This window comes from Mustela nigripes, chromosome 17 (genome assembly GCF_022355385.1).
Source record: "Mustela nigripes isolate SB6536 chromosome 17, MUSNIG.SB6536, whole genome shotgun sequence".
Lineage (NCBI taxonomy): Eukaryota > Metazoa > Chordata > Mammalia > Carnivora > Mustelidae > Mustela > Mustela nigripes.
Genome location: NC_081573.1, coordinates 58,482,297 through 58,493,476, shown reverse-complemented (window position 1 = coordinate 58,493,476; position 11,180 = coordinate 58,482,297). Strand labels below are relative to the sequence as shown.

The 11,180-nt window shown below is 66.2% G+C and overlaps 1 long non-coding RNA gene across 1 annotated transcript; it reads left to right on the top strand.

Moving 5' to 3' along the window:
• The first annotated feature begins 3,660 nt into the window (after nt 1-3,660).
• Nucleotides 3,661-5,780, top strand: LOC132005636 (uncharacterized). The gene is made up of 3 exons (XR_009400860.1): nt 3,661-3,839; nt 4,791-4,869; nt 4,966-5,780. It is a non-coding gene; the product is annotated as an uncharacterized LOC132005636 (long non-coding RNA).
• Nucleotides 5,781-11,180: the final 5,400 nt, after the last annotated feature.

Here is an 11,180-nt window from a genome sequence, read left to right as displayed (position 1 = left end):
ATTCTGTGGAAAGCACAGCCTGTGCAAAGGTCCTGGGGCAGGAACCCGCTGGTGGCTTTAAGTGACATGCAGGAGGCTCCTGGGGGCTGAGGCGGAGGTCAGTGGGGTTGACTCACTGACTTCTTGGTCACGGTCTCCTTGGTCACGGTCACAGGAGGGATGACACCGGTCTGCATTCTGAGTGAGGTAGAAAGATGCCCTTCTGTGGTTTCTGACCCGAGCAGGACGCAGTCAGCATGGGCTTCAAGAGGTCAGGATCCCTGGGGCTGCTCAGGGAGCTACTGGGAGGGTAATATCCTGAACGAGCAGGCCGAGCCCTGGAAGGCCGCTCTGCCATTGGATTTGGGGCCTTGAGCGTGTGTGACGGGCTTGAGCACCGTCAGGCGACCTGGTATTTCCCGCCCATCCCCGTCCCCTCCTAGAGCTCTCCGGACCTGCAGCCTGCTCAGCAGAACTCCTTCCCGCTCGGTGCGGTGTCAGGTTGCCTGGCCTGAAGCCTGGCTTCCCTCTGGCCGGCTCCTTTGGCCCTCTAACTTGCCAAGCCCTCGCCTGGACAGCCCTCGGATCCCGAGGCCCAGACGCCAGCCCCAGCCTACCTCCCCAGGCTGGGCTGGCCCCTCTTCCCCACGGGAAGCCACAGTGGGCGGGAGCCAGAGGGCCCGACTCTCTAGGAAGTGCCACGGGTCAGCTCCACCCTGGGGGGCCGGGCAGTCATCAGAGCTGGCACGCCAGGGAAGGCCAGCTGTGGACACCTTCCTGGGACAGCAGGCCGCCGGGGGAGGGCGGAAGATGGGGTGAAGGGGGGGTTGCGGCCGGCCGGGAGGTGAGGGGCTCATTCCCACCGTGGCTACACTCAGCGTGACGCGCGGATCACACAAACCCTCCAGCGACTCTGTGACGTGGTCCCTGTGCTCTGCGTGACAAGACTGAGCCCGGGGGCCCGGGGAGCCCCACCGCCATCCTGGCCTGCACTCAGCCCCGGCGGACACGATTGTGTCCCAGGGGAGCCTCCCCGGGCCCTCAGGAGACACTTTCTCCGCTTCTGCGGCGGGACCCAAGTGCCGGCAAACGTAGACTTTGGAGACTGTGGGAGCCACGGAGTTTCAATCTGCTCTTTCCGCATAGTTGCATGAGCTGAGTCAGTCCCGGGGAGCGCGTGGGCTGAACTCCCCAGGGCCGCCCATCACCAAGGAGCTGCAGGACCCCCCAGAACGAGTCACCCGCGGGCTGCGGGACCGCCACCTCTCCCTGGTTCCGGAACTCCATCTTGTCACCACGCAAGGTGACCCCACGCCCATTAGCAGTCGCTGCTCACCTCTGCCTCCCCGCCCCAGCCCCTGCAGCCGCGCACCTGCCCATTCTGGACATCCGTCCAGTGTCCAGCAAAAGACAGCCTGCTGGCCTCTGCAGACACTGGTCAGCGGCAGCATGTGTCCCCGGCCTCCCCGCGGGGAAACCAGAGCGTCAGTCCCCGTCGGCACGCATGTGCCTGCAGGGTCAGGGCCTTCCCAAGGCCCCGTCCTTTGATTTAAGATTTTTTGACGACAATCCACCAGACCCCAGGGAGGAAGCCAAGTACAGCCTGGGGACAGAGAGGCATCCGGGAAAGCCGCCATCTCCACGGAGCCAGGGGCCCTGGGCCAGCCTTAAGGGGAGCCCAGGACCCACAATGGGGAGGGACGGCCGCGTGGCCTTGGGCTTCCCCGCTTCTGGTGTTCGGTGCTACCTGGGCTGGGCCCCATGGGGGCCTGGGAGGGTGCGAGGTCCCTGGAACGAACGACGGGTCTGAGGGGCCGGAGTGGGGGGCTCGCCGAATGCTCGCCACGAGGGTGTGCCTGCTGCTGCCCATGGATGACAAGGAAACCGGCCCCAGCAAGGTGAGGACACTTGTCCAAGGTCACACAGCCCTGGTGGTAGTGCCTGGATTTCTGGAGAAAAAATCACACAGGCCGAGAGCAACATGTTCGGGGTCTTGGGCCGTTCCAGAAGCCTGGATTCCAACGTCCGGCTCACAGGTCTGCCGGATGTGAAGGTGCGGGTGGGCCTGGTTGCTTCTGGGGCTGGGGGGTGGGGGTGAGCCATTCCTCTGCCTTCTCCAGCTTGCAGGGGTGCCGTGTCCTTGGCTTGCGGCCCCGTGTCCTCCAAGCCCGGCCTCCGTCCTCCTGGGTCCTCGGCCTTGGCCCTCCTGCCCCCTGGGGGGCTCCGTGGCGACACTGTGCCACCCGGTCGCGCCTCTCGGCGTCTTCCCTCTGGTCCCTTCGCCAGGACAGCGCACGCATCCGCAGCCCCCGAGCGGCCGTCCCGCAGGAGGGACGCGGAGGTCCGAGAGGCCCGGGATGCTGCCCGGCGCATCTGGCAGGCGACTGGGCTGGGGTCTGAGAGGCGGTGGGCTGCCCGGCCAGGGGGCGGCAGGGGGAGGTCTGGGGAGGCGGGCAGGGAGGCGGCCCTCGGGTGGGAGAGCGGGCAGCCGCAGCGGTGCAGCCCGGTTCGGAGGGGCCGTGGCTGGCCGTCTTCTCTTCCAATGTGGAAAGTATTTTTCCTTCGGTAACTAAAGCAGCTCTGTGTTTATACCGGCAGCCCTACGGTGGGGGCCGCGGGAGGGAACCATCTGGAATACGGGGGTTGCTAGGGAGAGGCGGCTGCGGGGAGGGGCCTGCTGGCTCCTGCGATGGGGGTCCCCCTGGGGCGTGGGGAGTCGGGGGTGCGTGGGTGCACGGGCGGCGCGTGCTGCTGTGTGGGGGAGCACCCGGCTCCCGGCCGCGGTGCCGCTCCTGCTCTGTGAAACCCGGGCCCCGCCTCTAGCCTCAGTTTCCCTGTCTGTCCAGTGGGGGTGTGCACAGCTGGCGGGCTGTGGATCTGGGATGGAGATGCTGGCATGAGGGAGGCCAGTGGCTGCCCTGCTCCTTTTTCCAGATTGCTGGAAGCTTCCTCTGCCTCCTGGTCGTGCCTGTGCTGGCCCTCCCGCATCGGGGGCCTTCGGGTCTTTCCAAGTGAAGTGATGGAAACCGGGCTCAGAGCTGACCGTCTGCCCGGGCCCGAAGCTGGGAGGCGGGAGCTGGCAGTCTCCCGCGCCGGCCTCCTCGGGGCTGGCCCTGTCCCCCGCAAAAGGCCCGTGTGTTCATGCTTGCACACGTGCATGTGCCCACCTCGGAGGCTGGCATCCGTGTGACTTCTCCCTCAGATCCAAGGGCGGCTGAAAGGTGCCAGGTCAGGTAGGACAGCTTACAAGGTCCCCCTAGAGCCACCCCAGACCCTCAACCCCAAGCTGTGTCATCGAGAGGCCCCCCTGGATCCCGTTCACCTGGGGGGGGTACCCTGGGTGCCAGAGAGGGCCCCTGGCTGGGGTCAGCACACCGGCTCGCGCATTCAGCTCAGGGCTGTCCCTCCCCTATTGGACCCAGTCCTTTGGGACAGGAGTTGCCCCTCTGTGACAGTCCCAGGGCTGGGCTGCTGGTCCCTGCCTTCGTGGGTCCCAGCCTGGCCCAGGTGGGAGGCAACAGTGGGTCCCGGCAGGATGGCAGGACGGCAGGACGTGGGGCGCTGCCCCCCATGGATGTGTCCAAGTCCCACCTCCCAGACCTGAGATTGTGCGCGTACCGGGAAACAGGGTCTTTGCCGATGTGATGGCGAAGATGAGAGGCCCCGAACCCAAGGACTGGTGTCCCCCAAGGAGAGGAAGGGGGACAGACACGGAGGAGAGGCTGCGTGAAGACGGGGCGGAGACCGGAGGGGGCCTGGAGCCCCCAGGAGCCAGACGAGGCGGGAGGGGCCCTTCCGTGAAGCCCCCCGGAGGGAGCGAGTCCAGTCTGGATCTCAGACTCTGGCCTCCACGCTGGGAGGTAACGCAGTGTTCCGTTAGCAAAGCCTCAGGACACTCCTACGGGGTGGCGGGGGGTGGCCGGCCCTTCGGGGGGGCAGAACTGCTTGTACCTGCTGCCCTTCGGGACCAAATCTGGGTCCACACTCCACCAGGCCCGGCTGCCCCAGCGGCGACCGCGGGGGCCGGGGGGTGGGGCCGCGGGTCAGCTCGGGCCCCGGCGTCGGCAGGGATGCCCGCTGGTCTCTCTGGGAGGCACGAGGGAGTCCGAGGGGGTCTACCTGCTGCTCCTTCCAGCCTCCTCAGGGGGACCGCAACAAGCCCACGGTCCCCCAGCCCAGGGCAGGAGCTGCACCCTGGGCTTCCGCCTCCTGGACCGGAGGGCGCGAGAGTGGAGACGGGGGGTCGGAAGGAGAAGGGTGGGGTGTGCGGAGCCCCAGCGGCGAGACGCGGTGGGCGAAAGGGCCCTCCCTTCTTCTCGGAAGCGCAGACCCAGTCCCTGCCTCAGGGTTTTGTCCTGGCTGTGAGGCGACCCTGCGGAGGGCCCGGGTTGGGTCAGGCTGGGGAGGTCCTGGCAGGCTGGCGTGGGGTCCCAGAGCGCCCTGCCAGGGCTGGAAGCCCGTGACCTGGGGTCCAGCAGACTGGGCAGTGGACTCCTCTCCCTGCCCGGTGCCTCGGGTGGGAGCCAGGGTGGGGACATCGTCCGGAGAAGTGAGTCTGGGACCGAGCCAGGAACCCCTGTCCCCAGAGACGTGCGCTGGGCAGCAGTGAGCGAAGCGGAGAAATGGAATAAAATCCCTTTTTAATGCTCTCGGCTGCTAAGTTCAGCACTTGAGCCAGGTGTCCGAGAGGACTGCTCACACTGTGGCTCTGCCACACCCCGGCTTTCGTGCACCCCAGCAACCCAGAAGCCCTAGAAGCGCCCTAGAAGCCCTGGGAAGGGGGGGCATGCCATCTTCCTCCGTTCTTCCAGGGCGACCTGGCTAAGTCTTGGGGGGACACTGGACTAGGAGGCACAGCAAGACCACGGCGGTTAGGGAAGAAGAGGTCAGGTGAGCAGAGGTGAAGTCAGGAGGGCGGTGACACGCCTGCGGTGGGGGGCGGCGGGGTGGGTGGCTCGCAGTAAGAACCAGAAAGCTCTCTCGCAGAGTCCACTTCCTTCCAGTCCCCGGGAGCGTCACCAGCACGTGAGGAGCACGAGCCAGCGTTCCAGGGAGCCTCTTGGAAGATGACCCTCGAGTGCGTCACAATCCCAAGGTTCTTCACGAATTTGCACCAAACAGGCTGCTCAGGGGTCCCCATAGGGGCCGAGGGAGGTAACAGCAGCCCATGGTGACTGAGCTTGAGCTATGAAATGTCGGCCCGGAGGGGTCCTGGGACCGCTGTGCCTGCAGCCCTACATTACAAGGGGGGCCTGGGGCCACCAAGGGAGTCACGTGCCCCCGCCACCGAGACACGCGCTCCGGGGAGCCCGACTCGGGGCTCCTCACCCCCCGCAGCGTTCGCCAGGCCGGAAGGTCAGATGCCTCAGCAGAGCGCACGCCTTCCTCCCAGGCTCTGGGGTAGGACTGGCTGCCGTCCTGGGCCAGTAACCCGTGGGTGGGCGGGATGACCCACGAGATCCGAGCCCAGCTGCGTGTCCGTTCGCCCCTGGGCGCTCCTGGCCTCGGCCAGGGCAGCAGCGAGCCCGCGCAGCCCACGGACGGGAAGGACGCGGCAGGACCGGAAGTGACCACAGCCCGGAGCCACGTTCGGCCAAGCACAGTCCGGGTCCGACGCGGCAGAGCAGACCCCGGGATGAGTGAGCGGGAGAGAGCGGTCGTTGCCGTCTGTCGCTGAGACTTCCGTGCCGCCGGTTACACCGCCGGAGCGGACGGACACAGGCCGAAAGCCGGTCCAGGCGGACGGCGCAAGGAGAGAGGGCGGCGAACGTCCACGGTGCGCTTCCTGCCCGCCGGGCTCTTCTGAGGGCGATCTGGTTTTACCTGCTTAGAATTAAATTAATTTATTAAAAAACACCGGTTTGCCCACTTCTTTATCTTGCGCGGCTCTTCCCGGTTCGAGGCGGGGCACTTAGCTCCAGTTGGGAAGTGAGCTGCCCCCCGTCACACAGCCACGCACGGCAGAGCTGGGACCTGAGCCCACGTCTGTGTCCCCATAGTGCCCCGTCCGGCCGTCCCACACGGCAGCCGCTAGCTACCTGGGACTGCTCAGATGTAACTGATGAAATCAGGGAAGGCTCCAGATTCCACCCTTCGCTCACAACAGGCCCCTTCAAGTGTGCGAAGGCTGCCTGTGGCCCGTGGCCGTGTACCAGACCGTGCACGCTTGTAGCAGTCCCGGCGCCCCAGGGAGTTGTGGGTGTGGACTTGGGCCAGCCATCTGGCCGCCTGGGAGGACCCGTGGGCCAGTGCAGCCGCCGCTACTGTGTGCTCCATGGCCTCGGCTACTGTGTGCTCCGTGGCCTCGGCCACCGTGAGCTCCCTGGCCTCCACATCAGCTTGCAGCCCACCGCAGGCTTGTCACGGCAGGACAGGTGACGCGGAAGATGGGTGGTCTTCTCAGGCTCTTCCAGAACCTTGCTGGGGACCCTGGGCCAACTGGCCCCAGTTCTCGTAAACACGGCGGACCCTCAGGGGCATTGCCCGTGCTTCACTGTGACTTGCCCCAGCAGTGAGGTCCTGTGCCCGCCACCCACACGCACACTTATTCAGCCCCGGGACACGGGCAGCCTGGGCGCCGAGAGCAATGACTTCACCAGCGAGAGAACGAGGTTCACGCAGGTCCCTTGTCCAGTAGAAATGCTGCTCTCCGGTCTCGGGGGTCAGCATCTCCCCAGTTCATGGAGCCTGTTTTGGGAGCCAGGGAAGCGAGGCCCTTGCTGGGAGCAGCTGGTCTCCTGCATCAGGCCTGAGCCCACCCAGCCTGGGGCCCAGCACAGCGTGTCCCGGGCCGCTGTGCCGTCCCCACATGGCTGTGCCCTGCCCCCGGACAGTGGAGACGTGTGACAGCTGCCTGCTGGGCTCGTCGGAGGACAGGGCTCAGGCCCCAGCCTCGCCTGCCCCACGGCCTCTCCAGGTGCAGCGGGACGGTTCCTGCCAGGGTCGCCGGCCAGAGCCTGTGTGTCCCCATGACGGTACACGTGGGGAGGTGGGTGAGGCTGGCCGCGCCTGGCACCTTCTTCCCGTCCAGAGGGCTGTGCAGGGAGGGGTCCTGTTTGGGAACCCTCCTGCCCCGCCTCCTGTGACCTCCTACATGTTCACATGTCCACCCTGAGCCGACCCAACCCCACTCCTGCCCTCCCAGCAGCCCCTTGCCCCGGCACCGCCCTGTCCTTGGTCCCCGAGCTCGGCTCGCGGCTCCCTGCTGGCTCTCACTCAGCGCCCCTCCATCCCCGCCCGCCCCGCCTGCCCCCGCGAGCCGACCCTCCGGCAGCCTTCTGCACGGGTGCCATGGCGCTCCAACCCCAGCATGGGGCAGCGTCCAACTCCGCGTCCACCCCAGATCCGCTGCCCGCGGGCCTCCCGCCATTTTGACCCCAACTCTCCGCTCTGTCTATGCTGTGTCCATGGAAAGGGGCAAGAACCTGCTGGGCTATGGGGCAGGGCGCGCGGCTCCGTCCGAGCCCTGAGTGAGGCTCGCTTGGAGGGAGGAAGCTGGGGAGGCCGAGGGTCAATCCTGCCCCGGGCCGCCCCTTCCAAGTCTGCCAGGAAAGTAGGACCCCCATGAACACGCTCCCTCCTGAGCTCTGGGTGGTCCTCTCGTCCTCCTGTGAGGAAGCAGGAAGCATAGAGGAAGGAAACGTGCTTTTCTGCCCGACATGGTTCCTCATGTGGAGCCCCCAGGGCCCTGCTGCCGGAGGGCCCAGGCCGGCAGGCGGGGCCAGGACAGTGAGAGGCTGCCCACGCCTCCCCAGGCCCCCAGATGAGGGTCCCTGGACCTACCCCCAGACCCTGGGCAGGGCAGGCCCTTCGTGAGGCGCCAGCAGCCCCTGTCCCAGAACCTGGAATCCCGGCCCTGGCTCTGTTGTGACCTTTCGTGTGACCCAGGTGAGTCCCTGTCCCTCCTTAGGCCTCAGGAGCCCTGAGGTGGTGGTCAGAGGATGCCTACAATGTTCTGCAGACAGACCCCAGAAGTGGCGACCCACAGGGGTAGGTGGGAGTCTCCAGGCCATCTAGAACCAAGAAGGAGCAATGAATCAGGGTCCTATTTGCCATTTCTTGTCCACTTGCTCCCTCCTCCTGGAAGCCTTCCTGGGCTGCTCCCTGGCCGCTGGGGGCTGTCTGCACACTCCCACTGCTGCACTCATGTATCATTTCTGTCATGGGAACTCTGTGCCCTGTGCCCGGCACAGGGCTCACCTCTGGATGTCGGCGGAGTGATCGAGCTACCTGGACAGGCTACAGGGCCAGACGGTGCACCCATGGGCTGAGCCAGGCCCCTTCCCTTGGGCCTGCAGACGCTGCATGGGGCTGGGGTGGTGCTCAGGCTTTCAGGGAGGGGAAGCCCTGGGTCACTTGTCCCCACCGTGGTTGAGCTAGAGGCAGGAAAGGGCTCCTGTAACCGTCTCGGACTTCTCTCCAGCCACCCGGCCCTGGGTCAGCGGTGGGGTCCCTGCCCCGGGGCCTGGAGCGGGGCAGTCATGGACGGCAGTGAACAAGGAGAGCCGTCACCGTCTGTCGGGCAGGGGAGGAGGGCCGAGGGCTGCTCTGCCAGCCCGAGCAGGCAGTGGGTGCTCCATGAGCTGGCGGGCAGTCGCGGACAGGGCAGAGCCTGAAGCCGGAGTTCCGGACAGCCTGGGAGCGAGGAATGGTTTTTGCATTTTTAAAGGGTTGTTAAAAAAAAAGAGAGAGACAGAGACAGAGACAGAGGCCATATGTGGCCTGCAAAGCCTAAAAGATTTATCACTCTTTGGCCTTTTATTGGAAAAGTTTGCAACCTCTAGGTTGGAGGAAGGGACTGTGTGGTCAGGCCAGGGGGGAGTGGGCCTGGGGTGGAGGCCAGCAGCCCTGCAGCTGTGCTCCCTGGCCTGGACACCAGCCCCTCCCCCACCCAGGCCCTGCCCTTCTGGAGGGTCTGGTCTCCTGTAAGAGAACACGCTCCGGGGAGGGGTCAGCACGGGCCGGGAGGGTACAGAGGAAGCACCTTCTGGAAGCCGACCTCCTGCTGGGGCTGAGACCGCTCCGGGTGGCTCTCAGCTGCACAGCCAGTCAGCTGTGGATGGCTGGGCACTGTTGGCCGTGGCCGTGGTTGCCTGGGAGCGAGTGTGGAACCTCGCAGGTTTGTGGCCTGTTCCCCCCCACCTGAAACCTGGAACACGCCTTTAGTTCCAGCCCCCGTGTCTCCTGGAGCGCCGGCCCTAGGACCCCCCGTGAAGCCTCTGGATGTGTTACAGTCACTCCTTCCTGGCTGACGCGTGCCGGGAGTCTGACCACGAAGCCCCCCGTGCTGCAGGCCCGGGGGGACGGGTCAGCCCCAGCCCAGCTGCCACCCGTCCTGCACGCGAAGCCGTCTCGGACGCTCCATACCAGCCCGTCGGCCCCTGACCACCACGGCACAAGCTTCGTCACCACCACCCGGGAGCCCCCAGTCCCTTCAGCCGTGGCGCTGTGTTACCCAGTAGTGAGCCCAAGCTGAGCTCGCCCACTGGCCACCCCCTTTCCTGTGTGCGGAGGCAGGGACCGTGCCACGTGGGATGAACCCGTCCTGGCACTGACCTGAAGCTACACTGCATGTGACAGTTAATGCCACGGCTCTTCCAGAAATGGCTCTAGGTGCCAATTTCCAGCAGGTGGAACCTTGCTGGCTACACCACGGAGGGGGCCCGACAACGCCCCTGTAGCCCGGCCATCGGCTCTCCTTTCGGGTCTGCCTAGGGACCCATGGCCGCGTCTGCCCTGACACCAGCCCCCAAGGGTAGGTGACAGTCCTTGGTCCTCGGGAGCAGTGGCTGGGCGCTGGCCAGGGAGGCAGGAGGGGCTGCGGGGAGGGGCTGCGGGCTGAGCAGACAGGCCTGGGAGAGCACTTTGTAAAGTGACCGGCCGACGCCAGGCATCATCGTTAGCAGAGGCGGCAGGGCTCAAGCTGATGACTTTGCCAGGACGATGCTGAGCGAAGCCACAGACGACCGGGGAGGCCCCGAGGGCAGCGAGGCTGCGGGCCAGCCCGCTCCTGCAGGCGGCACCCCCCCACACGCTGGCCAGGAGGTAAAGCGCCATGTGGCCCAGGTAAAGCTGGGAGGTGCAGACCAGGGCACTCCAGGGCTGGGGGGCCCAAGTCCTAGGTTCCCGGGAGCTCAGGCCGTGGCCTCTGGGCAGGTTCTGCTCCCTGGGACACCCTTGGCAACCCCCTGCCCCCAACGATGCACGTCTGCCCAGAACCCGTGAGTGTGGTTCTCTTGAACGGAGTTAAGACTAGGTCACACGGAGGAGGGTGGGCCCGAGCCCACAACGGGGTCCTCACAAGAGGGCACACACAGAGGAGAGGCCGTGGGAGCCAGGCACAGAGACTGGCTGCATGCCAAGGCTCTCCAAGGACTACACATCCTGCGGGCTCTGGGCCCGGCGGCCTCCACGTGCTCGGCCGCCTTTCCGGGCCTAGCGCTTCTCGGGGCTGGCGTGTCCCCAGGTCACTCTGCAGGACTGGACGTGGCCGTTCTCACCACACTCCACCCCACCCTGGTCAAGCGAGCTGACCACCCTGCAAGGTCCTGAGGCTGCCAGGAAACGCTATGAACTCACAGCAGCTCAAAGCAGGGGACGCTTATCTGCTTGCTGTCCTGCGGGCCACAGTCTGAGCTCCAGGCATCACTGGGCTACGCTCCCTCCAGGGACCCCAGGGGAGGGTCCCTCCTGCCCCTCCTCGCTGCTGGGGTGCCAGGCGTCCCTGGGCCATGTCACTCTACCTCTGCCTCCCTTGTGTCTGTGTCTCAGGGTCCCCTCTGCTGCTTCTCAGACACCGGTGCTGGAGTTGGGGCCCACCTCGATTCAGATCTGCAGGGACCCTCATCCCAACCCAAGGCCCAGGCTGAGCGTCCATGCGGACAGGCCTTCCTGCAGGTCAGAGTCACCTGGGGGGGGGGGGCGTCTCCGCCATCACCCCCCAGACCTGATCTGGGCCTGAGCGGACATGGTCACGGCTCCCAGCGGGTCTCACGTGAGTGACACTCTCACACCCCATGGGCCCGACGGCGCCAGGCCTCCTCCGGCGTCAGGCCTCCTCCGGGCGGCTCGGCCTCTGACCCCTCCTTCTCGCAGTGTGTCCCTGAAGGTGCCAGCAGGATGGGGCTCAGGGCTCCCCGCGGCTCGGCAGAGCTGCGCTTGGTGTAAACCGTCAGGAGTGAGGGGAGCAGATGTCCGGGTAT